Below are 17,872 nucleotides of genomic sequence, written 5' to 3'. Positions count from 1 at the left end.
TTAGTAGCCTGACTGAGCCAGATGCTCCGGTGCCCTGTCCAGGAATCCAGCACAGAGAGACTGGGATGTGGGGAAGAGGAAGGTTCAGAGGCCACTGCTTTGCACTGCTCACTGACTGGGGTCACTCAGTACAGTCCTGGCTTCAGCTCAAGATCCAGTGAGACCACCGAGCCTATCGCCTGTTGCAGCTGCCCAGGTGGTCTTCACTGTTCTTGTAACAAGTGCTGGAAGCCACTCAGTAGGGCCACCCCTGAAACTGGGAGCACTCCCTGTCTGTCCACTTTCCTGCCCAGGGCGAGGCCGGCCCAATGGCTGCAAAGTCCGCAGCCACATTGTGGAGCAGCACACCTTTCTTTCTGTGCCCTCCACCCTGGCTCCAAAAGGGAACTGAAATGCAGGGTGAACTCTTGATCTTTTTTGTTTAATGAGCTCACACTTCCACAGCCTCTGTAGTAGAAAAACGTAGGCAGCGGGTGGAGCAGAGTCCTCAGGCAGTGGAGCCCTAGGTCTGGATCTAGGATTGGGGTGGGGGCAACCTAGGGAGAGCTGGCCTCAGGAAATCCGAAAAGTAAACATCTGAATTGCTGTCCCAGTTCCCCCTACTATAAGACAAAGCAGAGAGAACTGTTCACCTTACAATCACAATGGGAAAGTTTAAACAGCTCATTTTTGTGGTACAGTCCAGCCATAACTGAGTTTCTAAAAACATTCAGTCAGATACAACAGCTCAGGGAATACAGTCTACAGCAGGCTTGAGTTGTAGATGCAACTCGGACCAACCAGCCAGGACCTCAGACAAGTCACTTCACCTCTGAGCCTCCCTCTTCCTATCAGAGAGCCCCCAAATCCTGGAATGAGTGCAGTGTGACTTAGAAATCTGTGACAAGTGGTACCGGTAAGAAGTACTGTAACCTTGACCATCATGTCACCTCCCTAGGATGTAAAATAAAGGAACTGAATATGCTGGACAGAATCCAGGGCCAATGGATTCACTTTCTCCCCAGGATATCACTGGCCACGGCTGAAGCGACCCCTTCCCGGCCCAACCCACCAGAATAAAGACAATCCATCAGACACCTAATTTATGAGCCCAGACCACATTCAACAGCTTCTGCTATGAGACAAGATAGTTAAAAGCGGAGAAAGGTATGAATTCAACATACAGCTAAAATCTAAGTCACAAATGAACTGTAAAAGCTCCACTCCCTGGGCCTCCCCAGTGGCGCAGCTATTGAGCGCTGGGTTGTGAAGCTGCCCGCAGCCTCTGCAGCACTGGGTTCGATCCCCGGCTGCCCCCCCCCCACCACCGGAGGAGGGTCCCACATGGCACGCAGACCTCTCCTGCCTTGCCCGCTGCTCCCCTCAGCCGTGTACTTCTTCAGTTTGCCTGTTCTGCTCTCTGCTCTGGCTCTGGTGAATTATCTCACCCTCCCGCGCTTCTGACTGTACCCAGTGCTTGTATAAATAAATAAATAAAAATAAGTAAATAAATAAATACATCTTTTTAAAAAGAAAAAGGAAAAAAGCTCCACTCCCTGAGAAAAGGCATTTTTCTATGGGATACACGCAGACCACCGAGAACACATTTGACAGTCACTGGTAATAACTGGCCAAGGACATTTGAAAACCCTAAGTCTGAGGCTTGTTGCATCACCCACACTCAAAGTCAACTTAGGAAGACAATTTTTAAAGGAGTTGAGTGATATTTCTGTTTCAGAAGGGAAAGAAAAATCAACTTCTGCTTGCAGCTCTCTCACTAACCTTCTGGAGGAATGTGAGTGTGGCTTCCTGCTCAACAGGAGGGTGTTGACAGAAGTGGGAGAGCCCCATGCAGGTTGCAGTGAGCCCTTATCACAGCTGCTCCACAGGGCAGGAGGGCAGCCCCCTACAGAGTCCACAGGGAAGTGCTTTCCTGCCTGGGAGAAGGACAGAGGCCCAAATCCTTCTTCTAGGGAGGGAAACTGGTTTGATGGAGAGCAAAGGCTTTGGAGTCTATTTTGCTAAATAGCTGTGGACTTTCGGCAAGCTGCTCTTCCTTCAAGTTTCAATTTTCTCACATATAAAATGGGACCAGCAATACCCACTGCTGAGCGTGGTTTACAGATGAATGAAATCACAGATCTACAACACTGCGCGCAGCAGAAAAATCAAGAAATGTTGGCGCACAAGGCGTTCCTCAATGGCTCTCTGCAAATAGTGTTTGGGAGGAGCTGTCTTGAGTTGGAGAGGGCCAAGGTTGCCCCTGAAATGTCCAGATACACCTGACACAGGTAATGAAGGCCAGGCAGACTAAAGAATATGGCTGGACTCTGCAACACCTCTCCAATCATGGAGAGACTGACAGTGATTGCAGACTCTCCAGAAGAAAAGCTCAGAGAATCCAAACTTTCCAAGTAAGCCCAGAGCATTTCCAAACACTGGATACCAGTGGATACCAGAACATCAGACTTACACCCTCTTTCAGGATTGGGAATTTGGGATACCTGTGAAAGCAACCAGTGGCATCAGCCACATGTTCAGTACTAGGAAGCAGCCCCACGTGGCAGAAAGTAAACCAGGGAACGGCAGAACTAGATGTGAAAACCTGAAAGTGCTGCCTCCATCCCACAGGTTCCTTGCTACATCTTAAACAAAGCTGAAAGGCGCTGGATTATCACCAGGAGTTCTTCCCTAGTCAGTCAGTGGATGTGCCCAGACACCTAAGGGCACTATTGACCATCTGGACTGAAACAAAGCCTTCCGCAGAGTGCCGTGGAGGGCTTAAGATGACTGTTTCCTATTGTGACTCCCTATCAAGACTTTGCAAGTGGTAAGACTGGGACCAACGGAGCACTAATGTGTATCCCAAGCCCACTCGCAGTGAGTTTTGTATTAAAAAGTCAACTATCTGGGACTTTATTCCTCCCATTTCTTCATCTACCTACAAGACCAGTTGAAGTAGATAAAAATGGAATAAACTCACTAAAATATTTTTCATGCTTCTCTAAAAGTATATTTTCTTTCTATATACCCCAGCCTCAAATGAGCCTGCCCATCATTGTGAACCCGCAACCTGATTTGGGGGCCTCTCCTGGTGGTGCAGGCTATTGAGCACTGCCTTTGAGGCTGTCTGCAGCCTCTGCAGTGCCAGTTCGATCCTGGCAGTCCTGCGAGGGTCCCACAAGGCACGGCAGACCCCTCCTGTCTCGACCGCTGCTGCCCTCAGCAGTGTATTCATCAGTCTGCCTGTTCTGTTCCCCGCTCTGTCTCTGGTGGATCCTCTCATCCTCCCACGCATCTGGGCTGTGCCCTGGTTCTTGTATAAATAAATAATCTTTGAAAAAAAAAAAATAAAGTGAAGATTTACACCCAGGAAGCCGCCTGATCCACTTTCTTCCAAAAAAAGATTGCATTTACTTTAGTGGAAAAGAAGGGTGAACAGACGGACTTTGCCACCCACCCTTCGTGACCTCATCATGTGGAGGGTTTATCTCCTCATTTTCTATTTATACATACAAGAACTGGGTACAGGCCAGAGGTGTCGGGGGTGAGAGGATTCACCAGAGAGAGTGGGGAAGCAGAACAGGAGGATCTACTGAAACACTGCTGAGGGGAGCAGTGGGGAGACAGAAGGGGTCTGCTGCGCCCTGTGGGCAGCTCTCTGGCAGGGACCGAACCTGCACTGCAGAGGCTGCAGACAGCCTCACAGAGCTGCGTCTCACCCTTGCTCCCCAGGGAGGCCCTGTGGCCTCCTTCCTGAAGATCCTCTCTGGAGGGTAGAGGCTGGGCGCCCTGCCTTAGATCCTCATCACCTGCCCCCAGGGCACAAGGTGGGGTAGAGAGACTGGCTCCCCTTCCTTCGAGGCCGCCATTCAGACCCGGTTGGGGGCGGGGTGCTCTGCTGCCAGCCAGAGCGGGAGGGGAGGGGGTGACAGCCCTGGACTACGTCACCCCGCGGTCCCCAAACCCTGAGGCGCGCCCCTGAGATGAACACGCGGGTGGGGAGCAGGACAGGCCCGGTGCACCCACCCCAGGTGCACCCACTCGGCACGACACGCTGGGAGACCCGTCCAAGGAGGCGGGACACGGAGGGTCACGCTCAGGAATGAGCCCCGACCCCCAGGGTCCTACCGGCCCGGGAAGATGCCAGCCAAGCCCCCCGGTTCCCACCCGCAGCCCCCCTGCCGGCCCGCGAGGCCCCTCTCCGCGGGCAGCCGAACGGGGGTGTTCCCACATCCCCCCCCACTCCCCTGCTGCTCCTGCGACCACGGAGGCCGCAGGCCCAAGGAGACCGGTCGCGCCAAAACTGGGGTCCCACCGGCCCCGACTTCACTCCGGGGCTCGGGCGGGAACATGCAGGTGCGGCCGGCAGGTGCATGGGGCCGGCACACCTGGGCACCGCCCGCAGGGGGCCCGGTGGGGAGTTCCACCTGGAAGGGAGGAGATGGCCCATGTCTGCTCCAAACACGCCCACGGACGTGTCGGGAGCCTTTCGAGGGGCGATAGGCGTCTGTCGCGTACTGGGCACCTGCTCGGATTCCTCAGCAGGGACCGCGGACACGCCAGACCGGCCCTCCCGGGAGACAGGTGGGCCCACAGCGCCCCTCGGGCAGGGGTGATGTGCACCCGGCTCCCCGCCCCAGCAACTCCCCGCGCCCCTGCCGCCCCGAGGTAGTGGCATCCCCGCCTCTCGGCACCTGGAGGGGCGGCCTCTTCTCTGCCCAGCGCGGACCGAGGCCCCTGCTGGGCCCCGCATTCTCAGCCAGCTCCACCGTCCACCTGCAGATGCCCCAGCACCGTCCAGGGACACAGTCCACTGTCCTCTGTCCAACCGTCCTCGTGGTTGGCACTTACACATCGTCTCCAGCGATTTGTTACTGCAAGACATGGCTGGTGAGTCCTGTCACACTCGAAGATTTCATCGGCATTGGAAAGCATCCTCTTAGGTCATTAGGATCTATCTACTGCTCCCATCAGCAGTGCACTTCAACCTGCCTGTTCTGCTTCCCACTCTCTCTGGTGAATCCTCTCATCCTCCTGCACATCTGTACCCTGCTTGTATAGAGAAATAAATCTTTCAAAAAATGCAATGAATTGAATGCATCTTTTTATTTTTATTTATTTATTTTTTTAAATTTTCTAGAGGCATGTCTTATTTATTTATTTATTTGCTTGTTTGACTGTTTGGTTTATACATGCACTGGGTACAGTCAGAAGCTCGGGAGGGTGAGAGAATTCACCAGAGCCAGAGCGGGGAGCAGAGCAGGCAGAAGGACCTAAGTACACTGCTGAGGGGAGCAGCGGGCGGCAGGAGAGGTCTGCGCGCCATGTGGGACCCTCCTCCGGTGGCTGGGGAGCAGCCGGGGATCGAACCGGCCCCGCAGAGGCTGCGGGCAGCTTCGCAACCCAGCGCTCAACCGCTGCGCCACCGGGAAGGCCCTGAATGCATCTTTTTAAAAAAACTTCAAGAGGAAAGTGGCAGAACAGAGCAGAGTCTTAGAATATGAAGTCTCTTTGGTCTGGCATGATCAGTTGTTTCCAATCTGAGAAGTTCAATGACACATCAGTTTTGAGATTTGACGTTGCTCCAGATACTAGGCTAGTTTCTGAGATTCCCGCTCGTTGAATACCTGGTCCTTGGGGCTCAGAGCTCACTGAGCAGGACTGTTCACACACAGACAAGGAGGGTGAAGGGAGTCAAGACAAACCATCCATCCTGCAGAGCAGGGAAGCAACGAGGACCTCTCCCAGCACGAGGGTGTCCGGGCAAGCCTTCCTGAGGGAGGCAGGGCTGGGGTGGGCCTCAGGGTGGGGTGATGAGTCAGTGCTTTAAGGGAAAGAGCTGGTCTGCACCTGGGAGAGGCGGCCCCAGCTCAGCACGCGGGGAGCAGAACCTTCCTGAGGGGCCGGCTGACCTGGACACATTCTGTGGTGCTGAGAGGCTTGAGGGGCTCTGCATGCAGGGCCTGGGGGCAGCAAAATGCTGTTGCTTCCGTGGCCACAGACTGGGCTTGAAGAGGAGCAGTTGCCCTTGTCCCACCGTGCAGGGCTCAGCAGCTCCCCTCCGGCCTGCAGTGTTTCAGCAACCATCCCTTCAAGATGCTTGGCCAGATTTTTAAAAATTTATGTTTTTTCTTGATGTAGTACATGGTAGACCCCTTTTAGAGTGGGCACGCCAGTCACTCACCCCAAGGTATGAACTGATTCAGATAAAGACCACATTCAGGACACGGCAGTAACGTGTGGCCTCAGAACACATTTCCGAGGCACGACTTTACTTGATACAGACCTTGGACTCTCGGGGGGCTCGCACATCCTCGCCAGGGGATACACAGGGTCTTCGAGTGGGAAGAGGCTTGTTTTGGGGAAGTGGATCTGCTCCAAAATACGGGTGTGGTTTGAATTCAAGGCAGTGGTTTATGAAGGATCACAACCCCAAATGGTTTCTAAACAGATGAAAGTCCAACTCAGGGGAAAGGGTTAGAAACAGTTGCAGCGACCTGACGTTCCTGGCAGAAAGAAAGACGAAGACCCCGCAGTTGACCTGGAGTGGCGCGGACGCTGGGGGCACTGACCCCCTGGCTCAAGCAGCTTAAAAGTCCACATGTATGGTCTGACTGCAAACCGTTACCTTAAAGAGCAGTGGACTAACTGCTATCTTGTGCGACGCCTGCGTTATACACTGTGTCTTACAAAATGAGGGAAACTGTCAGCTGAGTGATGAGGAAAATAGGCTGACAGCACAGTGTTGTATTGATCACCCCCATAAACCGAAATGGGCTATTTACCAGCTGAAGCACAGCCACATCTATCATTTTCTCACATGGACACAACGTTGCATTTAGCAGGAAGTGCAAAGGCTTCATGCTCCTCCCGTCACAGTCACAGCTGCTGCTTCACAACAGTTTCCTTGACATTAGTCCTTAAGCAAGAATCCTTTACAGCAAAGAACATGCAATGGAACAAGGACAGTCTCTTCAGGAAATGTTGCTGGGAAAACCGGACAGCTACACACAAAAGAATGTAACTAGGATATCTCACGTCACATTCAAAAAGCATCCCAAAATGGATAAAGGACTTGAATACCTGAAACCATAAAACACTTAGGAAAAAACAAGCAAAACACTACCAACAGTCACCTCAGAAACATCGTGAGTTCTCATGTTACATGCAAACGAAACGGAGAAGATAAACAGCTGGGACTCCAAGAACTAAAAATCTTCGTAAAGCAAGAGAGACAATCACCAAGACAAAGGGACACCGCCGGTTGGGAGTGGAGCTTTGCACTCCAGACAAGTGATGAGGGACTGATTTCAAAGATGTACAAACAGCTCACAAGGCTCAACAAACACAAAGCCAACAACCCCATGGAAAAACGGAAGAAACAGTCATTTCTCAAAGGGAACCGCAGACGGCCAACGGGCACATGAAACAGGCTCCACATCCCTTAGGACCAGAGAAATGCCAATCTAAACCCCATGAGATGCCCCCTCACACCCTCAGAATGGCTCCCACCGAAAAAACCTGCCGAGGACGTGGAGAAAAAGGAGCCTCTTACACTGCTGGGGGATGCGAGCTGGTCCATCACCATGAAGAGCCTCAGGGAAGGTCCCCAAATCACTACAAACGGAGCGGGCATTGGCCCCAGCCATTCCACTCCTCGGAAGCCACTGACAGGACACAGGAACATGAATTCCAAAGGACACCTGCGCTCTGATGTTCACTGCGGCTTCATTGACGAGAGCCAAGACAGGAAACAAACCTTCCTGCCCCAAAACAGAAGAGTGGATGACAAAGATGCCGTCCACATACACAATGGAACTCTGCTCAGCAATCAAAGCTAAAACGGCGGAAGGGATTATGTTCTGAACAAAGAGAGAAGGACAAAGACCTGGATTACATCATCACCTCCAGGAGGGAATACAGGGGAACGAAGAAAGGGTCAGGGAAAAAGACGAAACTGGCAGGCAGATGACAGAGCTGAGACGCCAGCAGGGGACAGGGCAGAAGAGGGGCCAAGATGGGAGGAAGAGCACCAGGGCCTGGGGTGACGGGTCACAGGGGCGGTGGGGACAGAACATTTGCAAGAATTATACAGAAGGGGAGCAATCCAATATTGCACAAAAATGAACAACAATGTAATAAAAAAAATTTGAAAAGGCAAGAATCCTTTCCTTTAAAAAAAATTCAGGGGCCTCTGGTGGCGCAGGGGTGAAGTCTCAGCACTATGAAGCTGTTCTCAATATTGCAGACACGAGTTTGATCCCTGGCCAGGGAGGTGACGCACATGGCACAGTAGACCTCTCCTGTCTCCCCACTGGCCCCTCAGCAGTGGATTTCAGTAGATCCGCCTGTTGTGCTCCCCACTCTCTCTGTTGAGAATCCTCTCACCCCCTCATACCTCTGGCTTGCACCCCAGTTCTTGTATGCATAAGTAATCTTCAAAAAAAAATTCCCTTATTTTGTAGAACTGGGGTATACGCTAGATTTTGGGGTGAGAGGATTCACCAGATACTGAGCGTGGTGACAAACAGGCAGAACCACTGAAATACCTGGCTAACGGGAGCAGCGGGTGAGACAGGAGAGGCCTGCTGTGGCCATATGTGGGGCGGCTCTGTAGCCGGGGTTCAAACTCCAACCAGAGGGGCGATAGCGCTGAGACTTAACCCTGAGGCCACCAGGGAGGCCCCGAGAAACCCTCATCATGAAATGTAGGTAAAAAAAGCTGCAGACCTCAACCTACAGCCGACAGCACACAGTTCAACTTTTCCTTCTAGAGAAGAACATTTTGCATGTGAGCAATTCCAGCGTTAGGGGGGCACCACAGAGGCTTAGAGTACTGGACAGAACGCGACGTCTAAGTTAGAAAACCCAGAGAGATCACTTACCCACGCAACACGCAGTGTGCCATGTAGACAGACAGCTACCATGGACAGCAATAGCATCGCCCAGGAACTGAAGAGGATACTAGAAGCAACAGCAACAGGAACAGCGACATCATCACTGCATGAACTTGGGAGAACAGAGTGAACCAGGTAACTCCACGCAATTAGGAGTGAAACTCCTAATTGCTCTCAGCTGAATGATGTGGTTTGAGCTTGTAAGTTTGAGTATTTTTTAAAAGACTTTTATCTATTCAAGGATAGAACAGGCCAGATGCGTGGGAGGGTGAGAGGATGCACCAGAGACAGAGCGGGGAACAGAACAGGCAGACTGACCGAAATACTCTGCTGAAATACACGCAGTGGGAGAGACAGGAGAGGTCTGCCACACCATGGGGCTGCTCCTGGCCGGCCAGGGAATCCAACTCGTACCACAAAGGCCACGGACAGCTTCACAGCGCTGCACTCAACCACCTGCGCCACCAGGGGAGGCCTGCCTGTCCACTCTTGACATTCGTAGCATTTCCATCCAGTGTGGATTCTGACATGCCTAGTGAGGGCTGCCTTCTTGAAAAGTTTTCCCACTCTTCACAGTCACAGGGATTTTGGCAGGTGACACCTCTGATGTCCAGTGAGAGCGTACTTACTGCAAAAAGTTTTCCCACACTCTTGACACTCATAAGGCTTCTCTCCAGTGTGACTTCTCTGATGGTGACTGAGGGCTGATTTCTGGCGGAAAGTCTTCCCACACTCTTGACACTCATAGGGCTTCTCTCCAGTATGAATTCTCTGATGTGTAATGAGGTTTGACTTATGGGAAAAAGCTTTCCCACATTCTTCACAAACATAGGGTTTCTCTCCAGTGTGAGTTCTCTGATGTCTAATGAGGTGTGACTTACTGGAAAAACCTTTCCCACACTCTTCACATTTGCAGGGTTTCTCTCCAGTGTGAATTCTCTGATGTCTGATGAGATGTGACTTATTAGAAAAAGCTTTCCCACACTCTTCACAATCATAGCGTTTCTCACTAGTGTGAATTCTCTGATGGACACTGAGGGATGATCTCCAGTGGAAAGTCTTCCTACACTCTTGACATTCATAAGGACTCTCTGCAGTGTGAATTCTCTGATGGTGACTGAGGGATGACTTACTGGAATACCCTTTCCCACACTCTTCACACTCATAGGGTTTCTCTCCAATGTGAGTCCTCTGATGTAGAACAAGAACTGACTTCTCGGAGAACACTTTCCTGCACACTTGACATTTATAAGGTTTCTCTCCAGTGTGACTTCTCTGATGCTCACTGAGGGATGACTTAGTGGAAAAAGCTTTCCCACACCCTTCACATTCATAGCGTTTCTCTCCAGTGTGAGTCCTCTCATGTAGAACAAGAACTGACTTATAGGAGAACACTTTCCTGCACGCCTGACATTCATAGGGTTTCTCCCTTGTATGAGTTCTCTGATGGACACTAAAAGATTTCGGCCTGAAAGTTTTCTTACATACCAGACACGGGTAGCGCTTCACTCCCGTTTGAGATTGGGGATGTACAGTGAGGGCAGTCTTCCATGAGAAAGTTTTCATGTAATCGTTAGAGCCAAAAAACTTCACTGCAGTGAGATTTCTCTGGTGTCCCCTCTGTAAGGAAATCTCAGAGGTGCCCCCAAACTCCTCAGGTTGATCGTCTGCTTGAGTTTTCTGATGTTCAATCAGAACAGAGGTTTTAGAGGCCGCTTCACCATCTCTCTTATATCCAAAATTATTCTGTCCTAACTGGCTACTCTCATGCGGATAGGTGTGAAACGTGTTCCTGAGACTGGCCCCACTTTCATAACATTCCTGCTGCTCATGTTCAACATACCTAGGAGAATTCAAATAAACTGGAGTCATCTCTGCAGCTCTCCCCTTTTCAGTACAACTACAGGGAGTCTGTACCCCTTGGGTTCTATCTTGGACAACGAAAGGTGCCTCATCACAGGTGTCCCTGCACTCATTGCATTTACGGGCAGCCCCTTCCGGAAGGGCTCCTCTAGGTGGAAATATTGTTTCTTCACTCACGACTTTTCCTTGTTCACGAAATTCAAAGGGCTGCTCAAAGTTCTGAATCACCTGATGACTAAGGTGCTCAGGATACTTGATGGGTTCCCTCATTCTACTAAAGACCTCCTTGTTCTCTCCAGCATGCTCTTCATGAGGCTCACCAGGGATCATCATGGTCCCATGTATAGCAAAGTTCTCAGGCATCATCGCTGAATTGTTTCCATTTTTGATACTCTGGTTTAAACAACAAATTGACTCCAAATTGCTTTTTTCCCATAAGTCAGTTCTCTCCTTGGATGGTATTTTGCTACTGGCGGTAAGAATCTGCCACACATGTCTGCCCTGATTTGCAGGGCTGCCCTGAGTCAAGTAATCCATAGTATGGACATCTACAATGAGATAAAAATGACCATGTCTATAAAAAGCAAGCATTTTTGAGTGAATACTTAACTCCCAAGCGGCACAAAACCTTCTATATTACAACACAATTTACAGGTATTGATTTTCTGAGTCACGCTTTTTGCCCGTAGCAAATTATGGGAGAATAGAATTTTTTGTCTTTTGTATTTTGGCATAGAAGAACTGGGGTGTAGGCCAGAGGTGCAGGAGTGGGAGTGTTGTGGGGGAGCGTGGAGACAGTGTGTGGAACAGAACAGGTGGACTGACTGAAATACACTGCTGAGGGGAGCAGTGGGTGAGACAGGAGAGGTCTGCTGTGCCAAAGTGGGGAGCTCCTTGACTGTGGATCAAACTCAGGCCACAGCAGTGAGAGCTCAGAGACTTAACCCCTAGGCCACCGGGAAGCCCCAATTAACAGATCGTCTAATGCCAAGCCAGGATGACAAGGAAGCAGTAAAACTTATATTGCTTTTATAAAATCATAAATATTTGGTAAAAATAGTCATTTAACTGTATTTGTCGATTTCAACCAGGAATACTTAAAACAACACAGAGCATATATCCTTTCTTTCTTAGACTGACCCTGTGTAACTCTTGATGGTACTTTCTGAATAATCAAGCCCTGCAGATGTCATAGTTTTCCTGGAAAACCTATGGATTGAGAGTGATACAGGGTCATTTCCCAGTCACTTTAAGAAAAAGCCCTGCCGAGACACAAGGATTCTGCATGTCCATTTCCTTAGATGTTATTTCTCCTCCGGCCCTGGCCACAGTCACCTGCAGAGGTTCTCAGAGACAAGCACTTCCCTCTCTGGCAGGAGAGACCTCGCTGTCAGTTCTTATTTGAATATCGTATCACATAAGGCTCAGAATCCTAACACATGCAGCAAACTCTGCCTCATCATTGTGTCCCATGTCCCCTGCTGAGCGATAGGAAAAAAGTTCTGATTCCAGCCTGTGGCGTCATCATTAAAGACTTTTCCCACATCCTTCGGATACTGGCACCCTTGGTGTTCTCACCGCATTCCTTGCTACCTGTGTTTATAGCAGCTCCAGTTTTTATGTCGTGTGTCACTCTTAGCTACATCACACTGTCATTGATTCCTTTACTTTCCTCCCAACGATTCCCACGAGAAGGTGGAATTGCACAGGTGACACTGTTCCCCGAGGTATTAGCCCCTAACCTGAAACTCTTGGTACCATGGCTTTAGAAACCACCACCTCAGGTTCCCCCTCCCATATCACAGAACATCCCGTCCCACGCTGAACAATTTCTGGTTCCTCCTCAGCCTCACAATGACTATGTGGGCAGTCACCAGGCTTGCCTCTGAAACACGACTCATGTTCTAAACAACCCTCCAGCCAAGCCCCCTCTATCCGTTTTGAGCTAGTCACCTAATAAGTGACATCTCCAATAGCAATACACAGCCTCTAGCCCAGAATACAGAGAGAACTACAAATACGACATGTCAGTGCAAGCCATTCACCTCACCTGAGCTCTGAAAGAAAAGAATTAATCTCTATAATGATGTGTTTGGAGCACGACACAAAAACAACATCCTCCACTTTTCGCACTCATCCTGGTCTAACATCCTCTGTGGCTTTACCTCTCTATTTAATAAATGTATTTACTATATTTTCTTTACTCACAGACTATGTAACTTCAGAAAGCAGAGACCATTTCTGTGAGTACTGTTGCTCCCCCCTCTCATAGAAAATTTTACCACTGGCTGAACTTCCCATGAACATACGGAAAGAATAAAAAAATTCCTGAACAGGTACCTAAAGAAAACAGTCTGTGAGAATACACTAAGACAGAGAACACAGAAATGTGATTGCTGCAGAATAATCCCCACAGTATCAGGGACTGCATGCTGGTTTAAGAACATAGACAACCATTAAAAGAACAGGAGGAAATCTACAAGAGAGCAATATTTGGGAACTGAATGAAGAATCAGTGTGATACAGGCAGACACACTGTCCAAGGTTGGACATTGTAAAAAGTGTGGCCAATATCACTGGCCACACTCCCAGTCAGTTCCTCTCAGCCTCCCGGCCTGGCAAGCACTAACTAACCCGAGATGTCCTGGCTTGGCGGATCTTCCACAGACCACAGCTGTACTCCCTGCTCCGACCTGATGATAACCTCAGGATCGTTAACACAATGCCCTATGATGTGAAACAGTATTGGTCTTCGATCAAGTTCAACTTCAGTCTTTGAAAACTAACAAAAGCAGTGTGAAGAGCTGTGCAAAATAGGCCAATCTGAATCTATCCTAAAAAAAACAAAAACCGTAACACCCACAATGTACACTGCCTGCCATGTTCAACCTACCAGCAGTCAATTATATAAGCAAGTGCACACTTATCGGTGCAGAAGACAGCATTGCACTCCAGTGTTACACTGGCGCTTCCTCACCTAGGGACACCAGGTGACTGAAGGTCTCCAGCATCACATCCCGGTACAGGGTCCGCTGAGGTTCACTCAGATACCGCCACTCCTCCCAGGTGAAGTTCACAACCACGTCTTCAAATGACACCGTCTCCTCTGAGGGAACATTTCTCCTCATCTCAGGGCCAGCAGCCTGGGTCAGACAGAGCAAGTGCAAACACACCTTATTTTGTGGGTCTTTGATCCTGTATAGGATGTACAGAAATCTCAGTTGAAAGAGCCTCGCCTCTACATTCACCTGTTTGGTCCTAAAAGTAGAGCTATAGCTTACCTTGTCAATTTGGAAGTGTCTATGATTCTAAGAATAAAAGGATGAATAAAATTTGCTCCTTGAGAAGCTGATAGCCTGGTTGGCAGGTGTAACGACACACACCCGGAATCATGTGCTAAAGGAGCTTCATAACAAATGAAAAACATGTAGAAATTTGTGCCAATGTTTTACTCCTGTGACCTCAAAGCCTGGGATCTCCAACTCACAGTAAACAAAAACTGAACCCGCAACCAGAATGTTCAAGCAATAATGGGGGAAAAAGCACGGTTGAGAGATGTTCAATTACAAGCAACTATAAACCAGAGACACACTATGGAGGGTGGGGAGGAGTGGAGGGAGGAACAATTAGGGTCAAAATAAGGGGAGTGGGATGTATGGGGACTATAACCAAGATGAAAATGTATACATTGAAAAATGATGTAAAATATATATAAAATAAAATTTTAAAAAAGATGTTCAGCTGACAGAGTCAGAGAAGACAGAACAGGTCATCACTTCTCAAATGGAAGGACAAAGGGGAGGAGAACTCGGCAATAACTTGGTGGCTGAGGTACGAGGAATGTTTTCCTAATATACTGTCCGCACGACGGGCTGGTAGACACTGGAATTCCACACGCAACTGGACATGTGTGTGATGGATCAGGAACTCTAAGCTGAGAACAGAAATTTGGAAGTCAGGGCCTCCCTGGTGGCACAAGAGTTTAAGTCTCAACACTATGAAGTTATCGGCAGCCATTGAAACAAGAATTCGAGTCCCAACAAGGGATCTACCCAGAAGGCGCAGCAGATCTCTCCTGTCTCTCCGCTGCTCCCCCAGCAGTGTATTTCAGTCAGTCTGCCTGTTCTACACCTGACTCTGACTCTGATGAATCCTCTCACCCCCTGCACATGTGGCCTATACCTGAGCACTATGTACATGAATGAAAAAAATAAATCTAAAATTAAAAAAAAAGAATTTGGGAATTCTCGGGATATTATTAATAGTTGTCATCACCGTAGGGGGGAACACGGTGACCAGAACAAAAGGTATTGAAATAAGAGGAAAAACAACTAGAAGAGACTAATATTTCTGTTGGAGAAAGAAAAAAAATAGCTCATAGCAATGAAAGACTTTTGGAAAACATGACGCTAGGTATAAGAAAACAAACCTCTTAGGAAATCTGTAAATTTATTCCATCGTTTCATTTCCTGTGTAGAAAATCTTGCGTACCTCCACACACATATTGATTAGGACCCCATAAAAATAAATGTCTATTTGTAATAACTAAAAAACGGATTGAGAGGGTTTTACCTCAACACAAAACAAGTCCTTGACACAGCCACAGGCGACATCCACATTCCCAGTGAGAGAAGGACTAACAAAGATGCTCAGTGTCCCCTTATTCACAATGGGTTCGGGTGATGCTACACAACAACAGCAACAACAGAGAGACAACATGCGTAAAAACGGTCATACCTAGTAATAATACATTCTTTTTTTTTTTTTTTGGTGGGACCCTCGCCGGTGTCCGGGGATCGAAATGGCGCTGAAGAGACTCTGTGCAGCCTTGCAAACCAGCGCTCAACCACTGCGCCACCAGGGGAGGCCCTATAATTCATTCTTGGAAAACCAATGAAAGCCACAGTAAAGCAACTCTGGAAAGAAAAACCCAGTGAGCAGACTGTGAGTATAACACACACCCGTGTTCACACACACAGGAGCTCCTGTACGCTGCCAGGGAAATGACAACAGTAAGCAATGCATGTAGCAGAACCAAGGGCAGAGACTCCCTGGGATAAACAAATCCGGAGGGTTAAACAATGAAGTAAACAAATGCAAAGACACAACAGCATCCAGAACACGATGAGCCTGCTGCACTGACAGCAACTCTCGCAAGGTAACCCGGCACATCCCAGTTCTAGGAAAACAAAAATGCATTCTTATTTATAGGCTCATTGATGAAAACGCTAATACGAGAAATGAAACAACAGCAGAGAGAAGGTGGATGGCTCATTTCTGTGCACAGAAACTCACGGGACCTCCCAGCAGGAGTGGGCTCAGGATGCCATAAAAGCACCATATGACGAAATGGGACAATACAATCCCCTCGCGCTTTCGACCCTGTTCAAAATGGAAATGCGCAGCCATGAGGAAAGGACTGGAACACACAGCTCTGCAAATCACACACCCAAGCGGGTCCTAACACATGAATGTGCTCAATACGACCAGTCACGAAGGAAAAGTGAACGAGAAGTACAAGAGATCAGATTTTACATCCGCTGGGATCGCAATGATTTGAAAAGAAAGAAAAGAACAAGTACTGGCAAAAATTGGGACCTGGCTCCCTTGTGCACTGCTGGGGCAAACATAAATGATGCAGCCAGGAGGGAAGACAGGAAGGTGATTCTTGGGAAAAGGGAACTCAGAATGACAGGAGGACCCACCCCCACCCCGGGGTGTTCATCAATAGCAGGGATAGCAGGGACGGGCAGAGACGTCTGCTCACCTACGGTCACGGCACCACCAGTCATTACAGCCCAAAGCAAAATCAACCCAAGCCCCAGGTGATGGATTAATGGGTAAATAAGACTGGCAGATATACATAAGAGATTATTAATGGGTCTCACAATGGAACACACTACAATACGAAGGCACTCCTGTAAGAGACCTATGAAATGACAAAACAGTTAACAAGGCAATAAAATAAGAGATTCACCAAGAAAACAAGGTGTAATAAGACTCCATACAGGTCTGAGTTGTCAAACTCTTGAAAACAGAAAGTAAATGGTGGACACAGGGGCTGAGGGACAGGGCAGTTGGGAGCGAGAGTTTCATGAGTACTGTATTTTATTACTTGGAAATGAAAAAAATCTGGAAGGTGGTGACGGCTGAATAACACTGTCAGATACTAAATGCCAAAGAACACCACATGCAATAACAGCGAAAGGAGACTTTTTATTTTACATATAAATAAAGGGTCGGGGCCTCCCTAGTGGTGCAAGGGTTAAGACACAACCTATGGAGCTGTCCGCTGCCACTGCAGCATGAGTTCCATCCCCGGCCAGGGAGCTACCCACATGGCGTGGCAGACCTCTCCTGATGCGCCCACTGCTTCCCTCAGCAGTGTATTTCAGTCAGTCTGCCTGTTCTGCTCCCCATTCTGTTTCTGGTGAATACTCCCTCCGCCACACACATAACTCTGGCCTGCACCCCAGTTCTTGTATGCATAAATAAGTACATCTTTTTAAAAATGAATGAATGAATGGATAAATGAATAGAGGGCCAGGTTTACTAGGAAAAGGAGAAAAAGAAGCAACAGTCACGCTGGTCAGAAAAGCAGCCGCTGCTGCTCCCCACAGTGCAAAGGTTTAAAATGAAACACTTGCATGGTCACAAGTGACAGGAGAGCTGCTAAAATTAGATTGTAAAATATGTTCATTCTATCAATATTCTATAAACATTATATCAAAATTAAAAAAACTACCATTAACTGTAACTTCAGCAAGAATCATAAGTATGACTAACGCACACACACCCACTGTACTCCAGACTCGATGACAGAAATGTGAAGCTCCTTATTAAAAACTACATTTAGGATCACTGACATAAACTCCCAACAACCAAAGGCCAAATGATGAACATCTGCGCTACCTGGTTTTACTAAGCGAGTGTCTGTGTCATGACCCTTGTTCAAACGTTTCCCACTGACCGGAGTACTTTCTCCCCCTGAACTCTGAGGTGTCACCACACTGGCCAGTCGGAGGCAGAAAAGGGAGCAACCTCATCACTGAGAAAACACATCCATCAGGTTTGGCCAAAAATGAGAACTATAATGTGAAAGAAAGTGAACACACACACACGCACGTCGG

Source organism: Talpa europaea (assembly GCF_964194135.1).
Source record: "Talpa europaea genome assembly, chromosome: 2".
In the NCBI taxonomy this organism is placed as follows: domain Eukaryota; kingdom Metazoa; phylum Chordata; class Mammalia; order Eulipotyphla; family Talpidae; genus Talpa; species Talpa europaea.
The sequence above is the reverse complement of the archived record's forward strand: the minus strand, read 5'-3'. Positions refer to the sequence as shown.